This window comes from Leopardus geoffroyi, chromosome C1 (genome assembly GCF_018350155.1).
Source record: "Leopardus geoffroyi isolate Oge1 chromosome C1, O.geoffroyi_Oge1_pat1.0, whole genome shotgun sequence".
In the NCBI taxonomy this organism is placed as follows: domain Eukaryota; kingdom Metazoa; phylum Chordata; class Mammalia; order Carnivora; family Felidae; genus Leopardus; species Leopardus geoffroyi.
Window position 1 is genome coordinate 125492865 of NC_059328.1, and position 21743 is coordinate 125514607.

Here is a 21743-nt window from a genome sequence, read left to right on the forward strand (position 1 = left end):
GGAGCATATTGTGAAATGCAGTAGCTTAACTTCGGCGGCAACATCTGCACAATCGGCTTCTTGTTCCAGTGGGTGTAATTGTTTGGTCTCCTGCAAACAGTCCCAGGTGGTTACTAGAGGTTGTGACCTGTTATGTAGGTTGTCTCACAGTGGTGACAGGGCACTGGTTCCCTTAGTTGCCCCCAGCCAGCAGGGCTCTTTGGGTCTGTCCCTTGTGAGTGGTGGAGCTCACGCCCCTCCACTGACTGTGGGCCCCCCTGCAACCTCCCGGTTACACTTAACTGGAGAGTGGATGCTAGAACAGATGTGGGTCAGTCCCCCTTCCACCTTGAGACAATGTTGAAGCCTTTTTCTTTTGTTTCACATGAATAACATGAACAACAGCATGAATTGGAGGCTGTATGTCCTGAAGAGCTTTCTTGATTTGGCTTTTTGATAAATCCTCCATAGAAAATATGCTTTCTACAAAGAAAGCAGACATTTCTTTCCTCTGTTTGGAGGTGCCTTTATTCTTTAAAAGGTTTTTTTTTTTTTTTTGTATTATGAACTATAGTACTCCATTAGTAAAGTAAATCCTTGTGAAATGTCACTCCTCTAATGTTATTTTATTAGTGTAACTCTAAAACTTCGGGTCATTCCACACAGAATTAACCTTTCCCTACCTCATTACTATAGTATTAGTCTTTTCAAGGCCATTTCTGTTCATGAATACTTACATAATCCCTTGTCAGATACATAAGGCAGATGATATATACAGTAAAACACTTGAAAAATCCCACCAATGCCTTATGGAAAAGGACAGTGTGCTGTTCATGCTGATGTTTACTGACATGCTAACTAAGCCACTCTTATTTTAAATTTTTTTTAATGTTTATTTATTTTTGAGACCGGGAGAGACAGAGCATGAATGGGGGAGGGTCAGAGAGAGAGGGAGACGCAGAATCCAAAACAGGTTCCAGGCTCTGAGCTGTCAGCACAGAGCCTGACGTGGGGCTCGAACTCATGGACTGCGAGATCATGACCTGAGCCGAAGTTGGATGCTTAACCGACTGAGCCACCCAGGCGCCCCAACTTATTTTAATTTTTAATCTGTGATAAATTGTCATTTCCCATGATGTGTTGTATTAGGAAACCCTTCTTTTAGTGTTGATTTCCACTGAATTGAGCCCTGACCTTTCCACAGTTGGTTGATTATCAAATATCCAACCAAAGCCTTCTGGTACCTTCCTCAAGGCTCCCCTGAGTCCCAAGGGGTCACTTCTGCCATTTGGAAAACCCTCTGTTTCTGGTAAGGGACCTGATTGTAGGAAGCAGTGTAAGACGGTGGAAGAAGGCATGGAGGTTTTTTTGTTTTTTGTTTTTTCCACCCAGTCTATGCAAGTCAGAATAAACCTCCATCCCTTCTTTGGCCTCTATCAAATACAGAATCTGGTGCAGCTTCTATGAGGAACAAGAATTCTGTTCCTACTATGAACATGGAGAAGGGCAAGGGAAATGATGTGACCATTTTCAGTTGTAACTCTCTCTCTGGGATCTTTTGTTTCTTTATACAGCACTCTCTCCTGGTATTGTCTCAAGATTGTGTGTTCTGAGATATATCTACGGTGTTATTTACTTTACAAAGAGTAAAACTCTTTCCCAAGAGCCTACAGGCCTCTCTGTTCTTAGCTTGTTTGTCATCTTTGGTCGTGCCTCCAGCAGCCATAAGTATGTTTAGAGGCTGAGGACCACAGGGCAGTCACTGTGTGTTTGTGGAAATAACATGAGGAATATGACATCTCCCTCCACACTGATGTCTCCTGGCCTAGCTCACTTCTTCCAGACCTCCTTTCATGGGAATGTTACTGAAAACTGAAACAGAATTGTTGTTATTATTTTACTCCTTTTCTGTCCAGAGTTAGTCATTAACCTGTTTAGAACATCAATTGTAATACTCACTAACTGAAAAACATGAAAAGCCCAACTTTCTGAGAGGTGCTTGGCAATTTTGAATGCTCTTATTCAAAGGTTGTTTTTTTCTAAATTTCATAATTCATCAGTTTTCCCATCTCTTTTGGGAAATGTGCTTTTGCAGAGTCACTGCAGCTGTTCAAGTAGTAAAAATATTATGAATTCTCAGGGAAGACATATTTACAGTAGAAAACGTACACTGGAGCTGAAGGAATAGAGAGTGAAAGTCAGGTCTGATGTGCCAGTTTCTGGAAAAGAGCTGATGCCATATTCATGTAACCAGGTTCTTTTAAGGCCTCTGTTGCTGTAATACCTGGCATCTTCTCTTCATATCTTAACTGTCTTTTCAACTTTGATATCAGAACATATTCATTTTAATTCTGTCATTTAAAATTCCAAACATATTTTTCCACGGGACAAAATTAATCTGTGTGTCACAGTGTACGTAAAAATTCGGCATTACCTGTGAATTCACGTATTATCTATAACTTTTCCTAACTCAGTCCTGTAGGTGGCACTGTTCCTGCAGAAAACACTTTCCTAATTCCCCTACAGGGCTCTAGGGATGTCATCTGCCTATAGGTCTGTGTCCTTAGGACAGCAGGTCCAGAGAGGAAGCCAGGTAAGCAGAGGCTGCCAGCAGGACCTTGCAGGCAGAGCTGGTATCAATTCCTGCTTCACCTTTTGCAAGCTGTTTACCCTCATTCCTCTTAGAGCCTATTTCTTTATATTTAGAGCAGAGTGTAGCTGGTCATCCTTACCTCGCAGAGTTCTGAGAATCAGAGCTCGGGCATGAAAGGCCTGTAGAAGGTTCTCTCGTGAGTCTCCGGAATGAAACAACTCATAAGAATTAACTGGAGACAGACTCAAGATTTCAGTGAATGATATGAAACCATAATTCCCCGTTGTTATTTCTGCTCTTAATATGCTAAAGACAGAGCTGTTGAGGTGGTGAAGGGCTGCGTGGAGAGTAGTCCTGGAAATAGATGCCTGTGTGTGTGGAACAGACATTCTTTAGTAGTCTGGAATTATCTCTCTGATCCTCTAGGACTGGCCACTTTCTTCCTACATTTGCAGACATAGCCAGTACCATGTATGCTGCCAGAAATTTACTGTCTTGGTTTCTCAAACTCCTAGAAGGTCTAGGTGGGACCCAGTGGGAAGAGTGGAGTTTTGTGGCACTGATGCTGCCCTGTTGAAACCAGGTGGGGGGGGGGGGGAAGGAGACAGGCACTGTTCCTGCTTCACTGCGGTTCAGCTATGTTAGTATTAGTGTTGGTGTTGGATTTTTCACCTTTTACCCTAACACATCTCAAAAGTTTAATATCTGTCCTGCAGGACAACGTGGCTGCCAGAGCATTTCCTTCTTTCCCAGAAAGGGAAACTATCCCATGGGGTGCCCTTTATCACCATTCATGGGCTCTGGGCCACCCCCATCTTCTCCACCCTGGTGGCCTCTGGGACCTCACCCTCCACCTCCACCTCTACCATTTGGTAAGATGATCTGAATAGTAGTAGTTGACTTGTAAAACACATTTCATCTTTTTGTCTTATTTAGTCTTTGGGGAATATACAGGGATGGCATCACAGAGCTTTCAGGTCAACCTGACTGAGGGCATTGCAACATTCTCAGGACATGCATGAAATGGGCTGTCATTTCCACATGGTGAGCTGGGCAGCAAGTGTCTCTAATAGAGAAGAAACAGGCCTTATACAGGGTGATAGACATAGCACTCCTTAGGATGTAGCTTGTTACAGAGACCACGTGTTGGACTCTCTGAAGGATGAGACACACCCCTAAATTTATTTCTAGCTAGTTGAGACCTGAGCTGTTCACAGTTTCTTGATTAATTATGAAAACACCTGAACCAGGGCCCTGTGGAATCTTCCTCAAGGGTCAGGGTCAGATCTTTTCTCTTGACTATAGTATTAGTCTAAGGACATTTCTATTCAGAAATAGTTATATAATACCTGCTCACATGTGGAAGGCAGCTTATAGATAAGCTGAAAGATTGAACAGTTCTCCTGGAGCCAGAAGAAACACACCCATGCTCTTCTGTTGAGGATTTATTGATGTTATCTACCAAGTGACACTCTCATTTTAATTCTTATCTGTAATGAGATGGTGATTTATTACCCCTAATGTATATTAAGAAATGGCTGTTTTAGTGACGATTTCCAGATTTCTATTTGAGTTCACCTGTTGAAAGTTATTTGACTAGTTATGAAGAACAAGAACCAGGGCCCTATGGTTTCTTCATTAAGATGATGGGATGGATCTCCCCCATCTTGCTGGGGTCACCTGAGGCTTGTGGGTTACTCTCTGCCTCTCTTCATGGTCCTGAGTGTGAGGAAGAGTTTAAGATGTCACAAGATGTGGTGTTTGTTTGAATTCTGCACAGTCTACTAAAATCAGAACACACCTCCATCCCTTCTAGAGCCTTTAGCCAATCCAGAAGCTCGTGTCCTCCCGTGAGTCACAACAACAAGCACTCTACCAAAAATGCCAAGAAGGACAAGGTAAATGCTGGGCCATTTTCAGTTGTACGTCTGTCAGGACACCCTCATTTGTGATTCAGCATGCTCTCCAGCCTTTTCCCTGTTTTGTGTGTTGTGTGATATGTCTGCCTGTTTCTATTTGCCAAATGTGCAGCCTTAACCCAAGAGTCTACAGGCTTCTCTCTTTTCAGCCTGTCACCTTTTCCTGGTAAGTTTAGTAGCCAAAGGAACTTAGAGATTAAGGACACTTTGGTTTTTCCCATGTGTTCTGGAAATACACCAGGAAGATACACTGCACTCCATACTAAAGTCTCTAGGTTTGTTGACTCCTACCATACTGCCTCTCTGTGGGATCAGTGTTGTTATTTTCCTCTTTCTGGTCATGCGATGATGCATTAACACTATCTGTTAATTGGAAATGTGAAAAGACGCCCCTCTATTTTTATATTGTGTGCCTTGTACAATTTAGAGTGGTCTTAGACAAAGTCACTGTTATAACTCACCACCTTCACATCTTCATTGGTAAATGAGCTGTTTAGAATCCTTCAAGCTGTATCTTAGGTAAACATATTCAGAACACAAAATCCTTCAGTTGTGTTCACACAAGCAGATTCTAATGTGTCTCCAATCAGTGTTAGAGCTGATACCATCACTCATGACACATCCCTGGGAATTGATAACAAAATCAAAACACGTTCACATTATTTCGGTTACATAAATTTCTTCCTCTTTTTTCCCATATGATGTATTCCTCTGTGTCTTGTAGTGTGCTCAAAATCAATTCCTTATAAATTCGGATAAACACATATGGGCTTAGTAGACATTGACAAGTAATATTTTTGTCACAGTGAACACTTTCTCACTTCCCCTGCAAGACTCCAGGCATCCTGAACTCCCAGTGGCCTCTTAGGCCTCTGACAGCACTTCCAGAGATGGGGAAGACCCCTTTCTCAGGGAGGGAAGCAGAGGGGGCAAAGTGAGGGGCTGGCAGGCAGAACTTTTTCCCAGTAGTAGCTGTGGCTTTTTTGTGCAGATCATGAGCTGTTTATTTGCACTCAGTTGTCTGTGTGTGTGTGTGTGTGTGTGTGTGTGTGTGTGTATTCTTGAAGATGCCAAAAACAGAGCTTCCACAGTCACTGTAGTGGAGAGATGCAGGGTGATCCTGGACATAGATGTTGGCCTTCTGGAATATGCTACTTCATTCATTTGGAGTTACTTCTTTTAATCCTCTAAGGTAGGATCACTTTGTTCTACATTCTCAGACATGAGCAGGGACATGTGGTGACAGTAGTTTAACCTCCTGCATTTATTTGCCTAGGCTGTAGGTGGTACCCAGTGGGAGGGATAGAGTTGTCAGGTAGTGATGCTGCTCTCTTGGATCATAGTGGCAGAGAAGATGCCAGGTGCTGACATGTACTTCTCTGGGTTTCAGCTACTTTTGGTATTGGTTCTCTTGTCTGGCATATGAATGTAGCTGTCACTTCTGTACTGCAGGGCAGTGTGGATCCGTGGGGACTTCCTCCGTTAACTGGAATATTCTGCACACCCTACCCTAGAGGCCACCCTATGGGCTCCTGGGCACATCTACCTCCTCAACCTTGGTGGCCCTGGGGACCACCCTAAACCCTTCCACCTGCACCACTTAGTAAGATGATCTGAGCAGTATGAGTTGACTTGCAAAGCACATTCATCTAATTTTTGTTGTTGTTGAGTCTTGGACAAGGTGCAGAGGTGTTACCACAGGGCATTACAATGCAAGAGAATTGTGTCTGCCACCATTACCACATTCCTCGAGTGTCTCATGACCCATAGATCATCTTTGTGTCATTTTCCCCACCCTGTGTTGGTACAGGTGTCTCTTGAGGAGATGGAATGGGGCTGTATACAGAAAAGCAGGCATAGCACTTCAGCACATGTGTGCCATACACAGTCCATGTGCTGGGCGGTGGGAGGCATGAGGCTCAGCCTAATGTATATCCATCCAGTTGAGCCCCCAGACATCCACAGTTGTTTGATGAGTCATGAAAACACCTGAACCAGGGCTATAACAAGTCTTCATCAAAGTTTAAGGGATGGTTCTCCCTTTCACCTTGGGATCACCTGAAGCATGTGGGATACCCTCTGCATGTGATTGGGGATATGACTAGGCCAAAGAGTTTAAGCTGTTTGAGGAATGAGGTGATTTTTTTTTGTCTTGTCTCTGAACAATCTACTCCAATCAAAATAAACATCCATCCCTTCTAGGGTCTTTTGCAGATCCAGATTTTGCTCCCATGATTGACAATAACACTGACTCTACCAAAAGGACCAAGAAGGATAAGGTAAGTGCTATGGACATTTTCAGTTGTAAATCTTTTGGGAAACCCTCATTTTCCTTCAGCACTCTCTCCTGGCATTGTGTCTGTTTTGTGTGTTGTATGATATGTCCACTTGTTTTTCTTATTTTGTAAATGCACAACCTTAACTCGAGTGTCTCTGGGCTTGACTATTTTCATCCGGTCAACTCTTCGTGGTGAGTTTAGAAGTCAAACATGGTCAGGGATGAGGACCTGAGGGCTTTTCCAGTATGCTCCTGGAAATAACCCAAGGAGGATGACACCACACTCCACCTGGAAGTCTTCCGGCATGCCTCATTTTTTCTGGACCTCCTCAAAGTGGAATCATTGCTCTTGCTGTTACTTCCTGTTCTGTTTCTGTCTAGGGGATTAACGTGCTCAGAAAATCTGCAGTTATCGTTATGGGAGGAAAATGCAAAATGCCTTCACTCCAATTTTATTTTTGTATGTGTCATTTAGAGTGGTCTTAGACAAAGCAAATTTCATACCCATCAACATTAAGCCCTTTTTTTTTTTTTTTTAAACGTGCTGTCTGGAATCCCTTCAGATGTGCCCTGGGTATAAATATCTGAAGTATAAGAGATGAGATATTTGTCCTAGAAAACATGCATTGGAACATGAGTGGTGAAGAGAGAAAATCCGTACAATTACCTGCATTGTAATTCCCCACTGTGTCCTTCATTTGTGTTCACCTGAGTACGTTGTCTTGTGTCCTGTGTCATGGTTACAGGTGAAACATGGAAATGTACAGCAGAAACGAAAGTGTATTTGTGTTAATTCTGTTACTTAGAACTTCAGCTCATTTTTCCAGAGGACACGATTACCCTGCAAATTGTACTGTACTTAAACTGAGAAGTACCACTGAATTAAAATAAATTACCTAAGCCTAACTAAAATGAATAGGTAACATGTTTCTCTAAAACATGCTTTTCCAGGTTCTCTGCATGACCTCAGGATCCCCATCACCCCATGTGTCTCTGTGCCCATGGATAGCACTTCCAGAGAGGAGAAGACCCCATTGTCAGGAGAGAAGCAGATCGGGCACAGGAGGGGGCTTAGAGGAAGAGCTTTGAGCCCTGAGGGCTATGATTCCATGTGTGGACACTGGCCTTGTCATTCCTTCTTATTTTGTAGTTCTTCACATACAAATAAGCAACCTCTGTGGTGGAGGGGAATAAGGGGTGGTGGTTGATCCTGGACTTAGATGCCTTCATATCAGGAATATGCTATTTTCTTAATTTACTCCATATTCACTCCATGAATTCTCTAGGACAAGAGCTCTTGCTGTTCTACATTTGCAGATATGTGGGGACACTAGTTTCTTCCCATAGCCTCTGTTCCCCATCCCCAAAGCTCTCAACGGAACCCAAAGTATGGGTAGAGTTCTTTTGATGCCGATGCTGCCCACTTGGAACCCAGTTGTGGGGAAGCTAGTAGGAGATGAGCACTACTTCTTTAGGTTTTCGCTTTTTGCCAGCGTTGGTGCTTGGTTCTGTCCTACGAACACAGCTTTCATTTCTGTTCCACAGGCCATTATGTATGCAAGAGGGCCTGGTCCTTTCCTAGGTTCGCCTTGCAGGCTGTACCCCATGGATGGCCCTTCATCACCAGCTCTTACCCCTCCTCCATCAGCTCCTCCACATACTCAATTTGGTAAGACGACCTGAACGGGATGAGTGACTGATAAAGCGTATTCATCTTCTTCATTATTGACTTTGTGGGAATGATGTTGAGATGGTTGTGAGTGTTGGCAATCCAACTGCGACCTTCCTGAGGACGCTGTAGCATATCTCAAGTTTATCAGGACATACATACAGTGGGCAGTGTCATTTCCCTGTAATGCGGTGAGCTATACGTTTCTCTTCTCAAAATGAAAGAGGATTTTTTACACAAAAGCAGACATATCAGCAGTACTGGTGCGTATTTTACAGACACAATGTTGTGGGTTCTGTGACAGATGAGACACACCCTTAACTTTAGGTGCTTCAGGTGTCCTGAGTGAAATGGGGCACATGCATTATATGACACAGTACTTGTGGTCACCATAATGGAAGCAGCAGTGAAGGAATGGGGGAAACTTGAATCACACAGGAATAGAAGGGAAGTTGTGGACGGCAATCAGAGTTTGAAGAGGTGCAGAGGGGAGGGTGTTGGGGTGAGTAGGATGGATTTGGAGGCCTTTCATGACAGGGCCCACAGCCTAGGCAGGGAGCATGAGGATATATGCAAGGAACTGCTTCATGGGTTCAAGCACAGTGCACAATTTAGTCATCATCTCTGGAATGTCAAGGTTACCACAGTGTACCCAGTTCATAATCTAAAAAAAGGATTGTTGTTTCCCTTGGTTTTCTGAAGGGTCTGCACATGTATGAAAGAATGTCCTGGAGATTTGGTAATTTAAACTTGGTCTTAGGAAATTCTTGTCTGCCTAAGTTTGTGTATCTCAGTGATACTACATGTGAAGACAGGTTGTTGATCAGCTGAGTGGCTTCCTTGGCCTTCAGCCTGAGTCAGACTCTTGGTGGGGAATTCAGGGTTGAGGAGGAGCCTCCCCTGCTGAGCTCCGGTCACCACCTCCCTGCATCTGCTGTCACCACCCTGCCTGTGGGTTTGCATCTCCGGAACTTCCCTCACAATTTCCTGAGGCTTTGCCTGTGTTCCTGCTGTCTCAGCCCTAATACCCACTCTCAGTGGGGCCATCTCAGAGCCTCAGGTTTGTAATCTGAGAAACAGGGACAATGTTGGTTTCTGAGATCAGTATGATGAACAGGGGATAAGCAATAAGGAATTTGTACAATGTATGGGACGAATGGGCACTCACCCTTCTCAGGGTGGAAATGAATGTATCTGCACACAGAAGATCATCAACAGATGTTCATTCAATTTCATGCAACTAAGAGTATAATGCCTGAGGCTGAGAGATTGGCAATCACTATTTTGGCAATCAAAATTTCAAAAGATATGGCAAGGACCCCAGTGTTTTTTCTATGAAAATTCAGGTCCTACTTTACAAAGAAGAAAAAGATAACTATGATACTGTGTACATTCAGGGATCTATATCTAAGATTTGAAGACAGTCATCTTCCCTTGTAGGTAGACACACAGATGCGGCCACACAATTAAGTGTTCATCCAAGGCCACAGATATATTGTTGAAGACAAAATGCATAGAGGACAACAGAAGATCCCATTGCAATAACCCACAATCTCTTTGCCTTACAGGAGAATTTGAAGTTTGAAGAGGACCCTGACCTGTGACAAATGGGCTGGGTGATGTAATATATTTCGAAAAGTTGTCTGATACGCGTATTTGACTAAATTCTTTCCCTGACCAATCCTGTCCCCTCTATTTTGTCTTTCCTCATTTCCCCTGATAAACCCATCACAGTTCTGACTCTGTGTCAGTATCTGCTTCCAGGAGGACCTATGTACATCTATTTTGATGTACACAGTGTGACTCCTGTATACATGGTCACAAACAGGTAGAATCTACAGTAATAGGGGCAGAAGATAAGTCCCTATTTGAATTGTATTGACTGCACATGTCCCCCTGGTTCCTTCTGGGGTGGTGGACACAACCTTCCTCTAGATCTGGTGATGGTGGTGTTCACTCCTCAATAGGTACTCGCAAGCACACAGCGCCTGCTAGTCACAGTGGTGTGTGGTGATCAGCAGGGCAGCTATCAGTCCCCAGGAAGTGGCTAATTCCTGATTGCAAGAAATGGATGAGAGGTCAGCAGTGTCTCTGGTAGAACAGTGAGGAAACCCTGCATTAATCCAGATGTTGTGGACTCTTCCCACCTACCAGCTACCTCACAATAGCACCAATCCAGGTGGGAGCTGAGGTAGACTCATGGTGGTAGTTTTGGGGGTGAGACTTTGATGTCCCATATTCCTCCCAGTGTTTTCTTTTTTTTTCCCTTAATTTTTTGCAATGTTTGTTTATTTTTTGAGCGGGAGAGAGAGAGAGAGACAGAACACAAGCGAGAGAGGGGCAGAGAGAGAGAGAGGGAGACACAGAATCCCAAGCAGTCTCCAGCCTCTGAGCTGTCAGCCTAGAACCCGACAAGAGGTTCAGACTTACAACCCATGAGATCACGACCTGAGCCGAAGTCAGATGCTTAACTGACTGATCCACCCAGGCACCCCTCTTCCCACTATCCTTAGTGAGGGATGGGCAGGGCAGAGGTCGATGACATGATACCCTCTCCTCCCTCACCACCAAGGCAGGGTTGGTTGTAAGCATCTGGCTCTTTCCAGGTCCTCAAAGGCCATGCATTCTGTCCCCGAGCCCCTGATGCCTGCAGGGCCCTCCTTCCTCCCAGGTTGTGGAGGCAACCAGCCCTCCAGCAACTTTGAGGTCATGGCTGGGCCACCAAGGGCTCAAGGTCTGGCTGTCCATATGCTTCCCAGGAGTAGCTTAGAACGGCAATGCTGCAGGAAAGGTCAGCATGAGCAGCTTCTGTAAACAGGATTCTCAACCACTGTGATCAGGGCCTGGGCTAAAACATGACAGGAGAGAGGGGGACACAGGACATGTGGTGCCCTGCCTCCTGGACAGGGCTGCACAGAGTAGAAGGCCGAGGGCCTGGGGAGAGGCAGACAAAGAGACAGGCAGGGAGAGAGACACTGAGTCAGTGATGGGGGAATTGGGCATGTCTGAGAGAGTGAGAGGAAGAAACGGGGAGACAGGAGGAGAGAGAAGCAGAGGCAAAGAGGAGGCAAGGAGGAAAGGATGGAGCTGGTTACAGTGTGTGGAGGGGGCAATGGGCCATGCAGGAGGGGCTCTGTGAAGATGCTCTTAGTGTTGGAGGCAGAAAGGGTAGGAAACCTGGGCATGACAGTTCCCTGAGTGCAAAGCTCCAACCTCACTGGGGCAAGCTCTGTAGAGGCCATTTTCCCTGGGAAGATGGGTTCCCCTCATTTTGCCTGGCGTGTGGGGGCCCAGTCTCAGGATCGGTCATGGAGAGAGATGGCTTGAGGCAGAGTGTGCAGCTCATTAGCAGATAAAGTCCAGAGTGTGCCCCATGGGGAGGTAACCATCATCCTCCCCCACTGCCCTCAGTCCCTGCTCCATTCCCCCATGCTTGAGCACGACCTTCCTTATGTTCCAAAACCAGGCGTCAGGCATTGTGCTGCCCCCAGAGCCAGCAGTCTGGAACTTGCAAGGATGGATTATTGATCTCAACCAAAAGTATTTGAGAATAAGGTCCGTATTCTCCTTCTGGAACTAGTTATGTGCAACATGATAGTGCATTGTTATTCTTACATCTACTGCTGATCTCTGGATTCTGGATTGTAAGTGAGCAGTTTAAAACACCACAGCCTTCTCTTACATGAAAGGAGAAACCTGTTTTCACCCAGTCTTCCTCTAATTGTGAAGACATGGCAATTATTTTTTTTAATTTTTTTTCATTTATTTAATCTCAAGAGACAGAACACAAGTGGGGAGGGGCAGAGAGAGAGGTGACAGAATCCAGAGCAGGCTCCAGGCTCCGAGCTGTCAGCACAGAGCCTGATGCGGGGCTTGAACCCACAAACTGTGAGATTCTGACCCGAGCTGAAGTCGGATGCTTAACCGACTGAGCCACCCAGGTGCCCCAAGACATGGAAATTATTATTTGCAGGCACAATTATCTACCTATGAGTCTGATGGAAATTATTTCATCCATCTTCATCCCTAAAGCACTTTTCATTGAAAATATTACCCATATACAGGCAGGAAATTCATAACAGATGTGTAGCTTCCTTTAGATGTGTATTCTGGCCTTGTCACATTTGTGTCATCAAACACATTATTGACAACGTGAAAATAAGTTCTCAACATCAAGATGGTGACATTAGAGAATGTGGTATAAATGGAATTTCATATGTTCTCAATTAGAAATAATTTTTTAATGGTGAAGGACAAATTTAAAGTATTGTCCAATTTATTGAAATGTAGTAGACACACCATGTTGTATTAGTTTCAGGCATATATAATAGTGATTCTGTGTGTATACTTTATGCTCTCCAGATACCTATACAAGTGTAGGTATCATGTGAAAGCATGCAACACTTTCTTACAGGATTGACTATATTCCATAGGCTGTACCTGGTATCCCAATGACGTATTCATTCCATAGCTGGAAGCCTGTATGTCTTTCTCAAGGGTGTCAATTTTTTATTCAACCCAAGTATTTTCGTGGTAAACACCACTGCCTGTGGTTCATTCAGCATGTGTCAATTTGTCGTCTGTATTTCTGGGAATGCTGCTTAAAGCATTACAAATGATATCATGACATCAATAAATTCGGTTTCGTTCTCCACTCAGTAAAAAGGAGAAGGAAAAGATTTCTTTGTGTCCCAGGCCCTTCACTAAGACCCTTCCCAATCTGGAGAACAGGCTTCACTGGACCAGCTGCACTCAGTACTTCCAGCTGAGCAGCCATGGCCTTGAGCATTGCAGGAATTCCCACGGAGGCCGGCAGGGGGCGCGCACGCACCACGCCCAGGGAGGGGCCGGGCGTCTGCGTGCGCAGTGATGGCCAGAGAAGGCGCCCGTTAGGCTTTTCTGATCCAGGGCGCCTCAGAGCTGGAAAGGCTTCCTTGCTTCTGAGGACCCAGTGCCTCTGAGTGTGGGCAAAGAGCCAGAGCTGCATGTCCAGCAGGTTCCGCCCCCGAGGAGGGGGGGGCAGGGGTGCTGGGCAGCTTCCCCAGAAAGGCCAGATGGTCAGTGAGTGGCACAGTCCCTTACATTTTTTGGGTTGTTCCGTGGCTTATTCCTCATTTCCCCTGCCGCTTTGTGAACAAGATGTATTTCACTCAAGGATCCAAGGATTCAGGGGGTCCCGCCACGCCGTGTCAGAGAGGCTGGGGTTGGCTTGTGCCAGGTTCAGGCTTGTTTGGGGGAGAAATCCTGACACAAGTTCGGAGGAACAGGAGCCGCATTCATTTGGGAAGTGAAGACGCCGAATGTTGACTCTCAGGACCTTCTAGAAGAATGAGCTAGGACCCACTCTCCGAGTCCTGCCGCAACCAGAGCCCGAGGTAAAAACACAATGTGCCCTCCACATCATACATGCTTTTATTAACTTTCAGTGGGGATTTTTTCCCAAGAATGTTCTCGTCGTTGAAAACAACTGAAAACCTGACAGGTACGTTGTGCCAGGAACCTCCCGTTATTCGAATGTTCAATATTATTCCTGCAACAGAATTCCTTACACTTATCCTTTCTTGCCTTTGTTGGAAGGAATCTCCTCAATAATACCTTCAAAACATACTCGTTACCTTATCTCCTTTTTAGTTGAGATTGGGCCTGTTTTCTAATTTCTCATGAACTCGTGAACATCCGAAATACTTTTAAATTGATTGCAGATTTTACTAAAAGCTCATTCATGGGATCCCTCTGTGACTGCTGCTGGTCAAAGGACATACCAAGGCCACTTCTCAGTGTGGGTAGGACTGTAGCAAGCAAACATTGTGAATCAATTTTAGAAGAAAAAGCCTCATGGTATTCTGTCTTTATGAAACTTAATGCTCAGATCCCCTGTTCGATACATTTCCACTGTTTTTTAATTTTTCTTTTTTGCTCATTTTCTCATTCAGAGATTCGTAGACCTGCCCGAGTTTTACATTCACCACACATACTTGCAAGGCTCCTTTCTGTCACTGTAAGAGAGAAGACAGACCTGATGCACATGCAAGTTTCTGTAACTTCAAGATTTGCTGTGTAGGTCTCTGTTAACTTTTCCCACCCAGTTGAAAATATCATCCACCTTGAGTGGTTCCACAAAAAATGTAATCTCTGTGCACCAGTATGATTTCATTTCGTTATACTGGATTTCTTCATTGGGTGTTTTATGTATGTGTATACATTGGATGGTTTACACCTATTACCTGAGGAAATCCCACATGTAGTCGAATTTGAAAGAAAAAATGTATGTCCTATACAGAAAATTAGAAGATTTGCATATTAAATTCATAAATGTAGAATTTTTGCAAGTGAAATTAGGGTTATTTTCTGAGGAAGATGCAAGGGGAGAATAACCATTTCAGGGGAAAAAGAATGGTGTGTAGTTTTCACATGTCTGCAGGAGTTACTCAATTACATATGTGTTTATGAGCAATTTTATGACAGTGTCCCATTTTTCCAATTCATTAATGATTTCATAAGCTACGTATATCATTTTTCATTCCAAGATTATAAAAGTAAAACTTTTATCTTCTGTTGCTATGAGAGTATTTCCATTTTGTATTAATTTTTAAAATTCAAGTGTAATTAACATTGGGTTATGTTTGCTTCACGGTGTACAAGTGTAATGATTTAACACTTCTCGTATGACTCCATGCTCCTCACCATGGGTGTATTCTTCATCTCCTTCCCCGATTTCACCCACCCCCCAACCACCTGCCCTCTGGCAAGCACCATTTCCTCTCTAAATTTAAGAGTCTGTTTTTGTTTTTTTGTTTTTTTGTTTTTTGTTTTTTTGGTCTGTCTTCTTTTCTCCATTTTCTTTGTTTCTTTGTTTTGTTTCCCAAATTCCACATAAAGTGATGTCGTATGGTGTTTTTCTTTCAGCGCACAGCCTCATGGGGGGCTTGAACTCCTGAACTTCGAGAGCATGACCTGAGCCCAAACCAAGAGTCAGACGCTTAACTGACTGAGCCCCTCAGACACCTAAGGTGAATGACTTTTTAAATGCATTGTTGGATTTGGGTTGCAAATATTTTCTCGACAATTACTATATCTATGTTCATCGGAGATATTGGCCTGTTGTTTTGCTATTGTTTGTAATGTCTTTATCTGGTTTGGTATCAGGGTACTGATGGCCTCATAAAATGAACTTGGAAACTTGCCTTCCACTTTCATATTTTAGAATATTTTAAGAATAGGTATTAACTCTTTATTTTTTAATATAATTTATTTTCAAATTGGCTTATATTCAACACCCACTGCTCATCCCAACAAGTGCCCTCCTCAGTGCCTATCACCCACTTTCCCCTCTCCCCCACCCCCATCCACCCTCAGTTTGTTCTCTGTATTTAAGAGTCTCTTATGGTTTGCCTCCCTCCCTCTCTGTTTGTAACTATTTTTCTCCCTTTTCTTCCCCCATGGTCTTCTGTTAAGTTTCTCAAGATCCACATATGAGTGAAAACATATGATATCTGTCTTTCTCTGACTGAGTTATTTCACTTAGCAAGACACCCTCCAGTTCCATCCACATTGCTGCAAGTGGCATGATTTTATTCTTCCTCACTGCCAAGGAGTATTCCATTGTGTACATAAACCAGTTTCTTTATCCATTCATCAGTTGATGGACATTTAGGCTCTTTCCATAATTTGGCCATTGTTGAAAGCACTGCTGTAACCATAGGGGTACATGCGTCCCTATGCATCAGCACTCCTGTATCCCTTGGGTAAATTCCTAGCAGTGCTCTTGCTGGGTCATAGGGTATTTGTAGTTTTAATTTTTTGAGGAAGCTCCACTCTGTTGTCCAGAGCAGCTGCACCAGTTTGCATTCCCACCAACAGTGCAAGATGGTTCCCATTTCTCTACACCTCGCCAGCATCTATAATTTCCTGATTTGTTCATTTTAGCCACTCTGACCGTTGTGAGGTGGTATCTCAGTGTGGCTTTGAGTTGTATTTCCCTGATGAGGAGTGACATTGAGCATCATTTCATGTGTCTGTTGGCCATCTGGATGTCTTCTTTGGAAAAGTGTCTATTCGTATCTTCTGCCCATTTCTTCACTGGATTATCTGTTTTTCAAGTATGGAGCTTGGTGAGTTCTTTATAGGTTTCGGATACTAGCCCTTTATCTGATATGTCATTTGCAAATACCTTTTCCTATTCTGTCAGTTGCCTTTTAGTTTTGTTGATTGTTTCCTTTGCAGCGCAGAAGGTTTTTATCTTCATGAGGTCCCAATAGTTCATTTTTGCTTTTCATTCCCTTGTCTTTGGAGACGTGTCGAGTAAGAAATTGCCACGACCAAGGTCAAAGAGGTTGTTGCTTGCTTTTTCCTCTAGGATTTTGATGACTTCCTGTCTCACATTTAGGTCTTTCATCCATTTTGAGTTTATTTTTTGTACGGCATAAGAAAGTGGTCTAGTTTCATTCTTCTACATGTTGCTGTCCAGTTCTCCCAGCACCATTTGCTAAGGAGCCTGTCTTTTTTTTTTTTTTTCCATTGGATACTCTTTCCTGCTTTGTCAAAGATTTGTTGGCCATCCATTTGTGTGTCCACTTCTGGGTTCTCTATTCTATTCCATTTGTCTATGTCTCTGTTTTTGTGCCAATACCATACTGTCTTGATGATTACAGCTCTGTAGTAGAGGCTAACATCTGGGATTGTGACGCCTCCTGTTTTGGTTTTCTTCTTCAGTATTACTTTGGCTATTCGGGGTCTTTTGTGACTCCATACAAATTTTAGCATTGTTTCTTCTAGCTTGGAGAACAATGCTGGTGCAATTTTGATTGGGATTGCATTGAATGTGTAGGTTGCTTTGGGTAGTATTGACATTTTAACAATAGTCTTCCAATCCATGAGCATGGAATATTTTTCCATTTCTTTGTGTCTTCTTCAGTTTCTTCCATAAGCTTTCTATAGTTTTCAGCATACGGATCTTTTACATCTTTTTGGTTAGGTTTATTCCTAGGCATTTTATGGTTTTTGGTGCAATTGTAAATGGGAACCGTTTCTTTATTTCTCTTTCTGTTGTTTCACTATTGGTGTATAAAAATGCAGCCGATTTCTGTACATTGATTTTGTACCCTGCGACTTTGCTGAATTCATGTATCAGTTCTAGCAGTCTTTTGGTGGAGTCTTTCGGGTTTTCCATGTAGGGTATCATGTTGTCTGCGAAAAGTGAAAGTTTGACTTCTTCTTTGCCAATTTTGATGCCTTTTATTTCATTTTGTTGTCTGACTGCTGATGCTAGGACTTCCAACACTATGTTGAACAACAGTGGTGAGAGTGGACATCCCTGTCATGTTCCTGATCTCAGGGGGAAAGCTCTCCATTTTTCCCCATTGAGGATGATATTAGTTGTGGGCTTTTCATCTATGGCTCTTATGATGTTTAAGTATGTTCCTTCCATCCTGACTTTCTTGTGGGTTTTTATTTAGAAAGGATGCTGTATTTTGTCAAATGCTTTTTCTTCATCTATTGAGAGGATCATATGGATCTTCTTTCTTGTATTAATGTGATGAATCACATTGATTGATTTGTGAATATTGAACCAACCCTGCAGCCCAAGAATGAATCCCACTTGATGATGGTGAATAATTCTTTGTATATGTCATTGAATTTGATTTGCTAGTATCTCGTTGAGAATTTTTGCATCCATGTTCATCAGGGATATTGGCCTGTAGTTCTCCTTTTTTGTGGGGACCGTGTCTGGTTTGTGAATCAAGGTAATGCTGGCTTCATAGGATGAGTCCTGAAGTTTTCCTTCCATTTCTATATTTTGGGGACATCTTGAGAAGGATTGATATGAACTCTGCTTTAAATGTCTGGTAGAATTCCCCAGGGAAGCCATGTTTGCCCAGGACTCTTATTTGTTGAGAGATTTTTGATAACTGATGCAACTTCTTTACTAGATATGGATCTGTTCAAATTTTCTATTTCTTCCCGTTTGAGTTTTGATAGTGTGTGGGTGTTTAGGACTTTGTCCATTTCTTCCTGGTTGTCCAGTTTGTTGGCATAGAATTTTTCATAGTATTCTTGGATAATTGCTTGTATTTCTGAGGGATTGGCTGCAAGAAATCCCTTTTCATTCGTGATTTTATCTACTTGGGTCCTCTCTCTTTTCCTTTTGAGAAGCCTGGCTAGAGATTTATCAATTTTGTTTATTTTTTCAAAAAACCAAATCTTGGTTTCATTGATCTGTTCTATTTTTTTTGGGGGGGGGGTTCTGTATTGTTTGTGCTCTGATCTTTATTAATTCTCTTCTTCTTCTGGGTTTGGGGTTTCTTTGCTGTTCTGCTTCTAGTTCCTTTAGGTGTGCTGTTAGATTTTGTATTTGGGATTTTTCTTGTTTCTTGAGATAGGCTGGATTGCAATGTATTTTCCTCTTAGGACTGCCTTTGCTGCATCCCAAAGGGTTTGGATTGTTGTGTTTTCGTTTTCATTTGTTTCCATATATTTTTTAATTTCTTCTTTAATTGCCTGGTTGATCTATTCTTTCTTTAGTAGAATGTTCTTTAACCTCCATGCATTTGGAAGTTTTCCAAACTTTGTCCTGTGATTAATTTCAAGTTTCATAGCATTGTGATCTGAAAGTGTGCAAGGTATGATCTAAATTCTTTCATATTTATTGAGGGCTGTTTTGTGACTCAGTATGTGATCTATCTTGGAGGATGTTCCCTATGCACTCGAGAAGAATGTATATTCCACTGCTGTAGGATGAAAAGTTCTAAATATATCTGTCAAGTCCATCTGGTCCAGTGTATCTTTCAGGGCCATTGTTTCTTTATTGATTTTCTGTCTAGATGACCTGTCCATTGTTGTAAGTGGAGTGTTAAAGCCCCTGCAGTTACCACATTTTTGTCAATAAAGTTGTTTATGGTTTTGATTAATTGTTTTATATATTTGGGTGCTTCTGAATTCGGTGCGTAGACATTTATAATTGTTAGCTCTTCTTGATGGATAGACCTAGTAATTATTATATAATGCCCTTCTTCATCTCTTGTTACAGCCTTTACTTTAAAATCTATTTTGTCTGATAGAAGTATGGCTACTCCAGCTTTCTTTTGACTTCCAGTAGCATGGTAGATGTTCTCCATCCCCTCAGTTTCAATCTGAAGATGTCCTCAGGTCTAAAATGGGTTTCTTGAAGGCAGCAAAAAGAGGGGTCTTGTTTTCTTTTTTTAATCCATTCTGATACCCTATGTCTCTTGATTGGAGCATTTACTTCATTTGCATTCAGTGTTGTTATTGAAAGACGTGGGTTTAGAGTCATTATATGTAGGTTTCATGCTTGTGGTGATGTCTCTTGTCCTTTAGTGGTCCTTGCATCATTTTACTCAGAGAGTCTCCCTTAGGATCTCTTGTAGGGATGGTTTATTGGTGATGAATTCCTTCAGTTTTTGTTTGTTTGGGAAAACCTTGATCTCTCCCTCCTTCTATTCTGAATGACAGGCTTGCTGGATAAAGGATTCTTGGCTGCATATTTTTCCTGTTCACCACATTGACAATTTCCTGCCACTCCTTTCTGGCCTGCCAAGTTTTAGTGGATAGGTCAGCTACTACCTTTATGTGTCTACCTTATATGTTAAGCCCCGTTTATCCCTAGCTGCTTTCAGAATTCTCTATTTATCTTTGTATTTTGACACTTTCAGTATGATATGTCATGCAGAAGATTGATGCATGTTACATCTGAAGGGAATTCTCTGTGACTCCTGGATTTCAATGTTTGTTTCCTTCTCCAGGTTAGGGAAGTTCTCAGCTATGTTTTGTTTAAGTACATTGGCCCCTTTTTCTCTCTTCTTCTTCTGGAACTCCTATGATATGGATATTGTTCTGTTTGATTGCATCACTTCGTTCTCTAAATCTACCCTCATATCCAGAATTTTTTTATCTCTCTTTTCCTTAGCTTCCTCTTTTTCCATAATTATCTTCCAATTCACCTATTCTCCCCTCTGCCTCTTCAGTCTTCACTGTGACCACCTCTATTTTATTTTGCACCTCATTTATAGCATTTTTAAATTCATCATTACTATTGTTTAGTTCCTTGATCTCTGCAGCAATAGATTCTCTGCTTTCTTCCATGCTTTTCTCAAACCCAGCGATTAATCTTATGACTGTTATTCTAAATTCTTGTGCAGTTATATTGTGCATATCTATTTTGATCAATTCTTTAGCTGTCATTTCATCCTGGAATTTCTTTTGAGGAGAACTCTTCTATTTCATCATTTTGGATAGTGATGTGTTTTAAAAGCTTGTTATGTGCCCTGCACCTGCGAGCACTTGTATATTAAAGACGGGCCATACCCTATCCAGAGCCTGGCCCTTCAGGAGATGTTTTTTTGGAGAGTGTTACTTACTCTCTCTTGTTGTGACCTTGGGTACTTTATCTCCCAACTGGTAGTGATGTTTTAGACCCTCCACCAGGTGTGCTTTGACTTGTTCATTGAAGTAGCTCTGGAAAGGAAAACAGACAAACAAAAAACAAACAGAAAACAAAAACACACAAACACACAAGCAAGCAAACAAACCAAAAAAACCTAGAACAAAAAAAACAGAAACACCAGCTACAAGTAAATCACAGGGTGGAGGTAGTGCTGATAGAAGAGGCCTTATCCCATACAAAGAGAGACATGACATGGGTGGGGAAAAGAAAGAGTAAAAATGGACCAGAGAAACTTTTTGGCTTAATCCAGAGAGAGAGAAAGGAAACTGAAGAAGGAGGTGGGGAAGAATGAAGGAAGATAAAGTTGTCCAGACAGAGAAACTATAGGGCTTAATCCAGAGAGAGAAAATGGAGAATAAAGAAGGAGGTTTGGAACATATATCAAGAGAATGGATTAAATATATCTGCTTAAACAAACCAACAACCAGAGTAACCAGACTAGAGGAGGGAAGAGATGAGAAGGAGAAAGGAAGGAAGAATGTATCTATATAATTGTTTGAGAATTAAACCAGGCAATGCAGCAGTGCAGGTCTGGAGAAGGGGGCGTCCACTGTGGGTCCTGCTGTCCAATCCCTGAGGCCCCATCTTGGTGGTTGTGGGGAGAAAAATGGAAGCCCCCCCCCCCGCCCCCAGTCTCTCCTCCGCAGACCACTCTGAGCTATCTGTCCTCACTGTGCCGTGGATACAAATGAGACAGTTTGTCTCGCTCCCCCGACTCCCGTGCCTGGCATTTGGCTGGGATTTAAACTCTTGCTCCCCGGGCCCCGGGAAGCATCTCTCCCCACCACCTGATATGTGGTCCCTGACTGGCAGGTGCAGGCAGGCTTTGTCCTGTCCCACAGGGA

The 21743-nt window shown here is 42.8% G+C and overlaps 1 long non-coding RNA gene across 1 annotated transcript; it reads left to right on the top strand.

Annotated features, from left to right (window-relative positions):
- The first annotated feature begins 6689 nt into the window (after positions 1 to 6689).
- Positions 6690 to 10178, top strand: LOC123596740. The gene is made up of 3 exons (XR_006711842.1): positions 6690 to 6770; positions 8315 to 8438; positions 10007 to 10178. It is a non-coding gene; the product is annotated as an uncharacterized LOC123596740 (long non-coding RNA).
- Positions 10179 to 21743: the final 11565 nt, after the last annotated feature.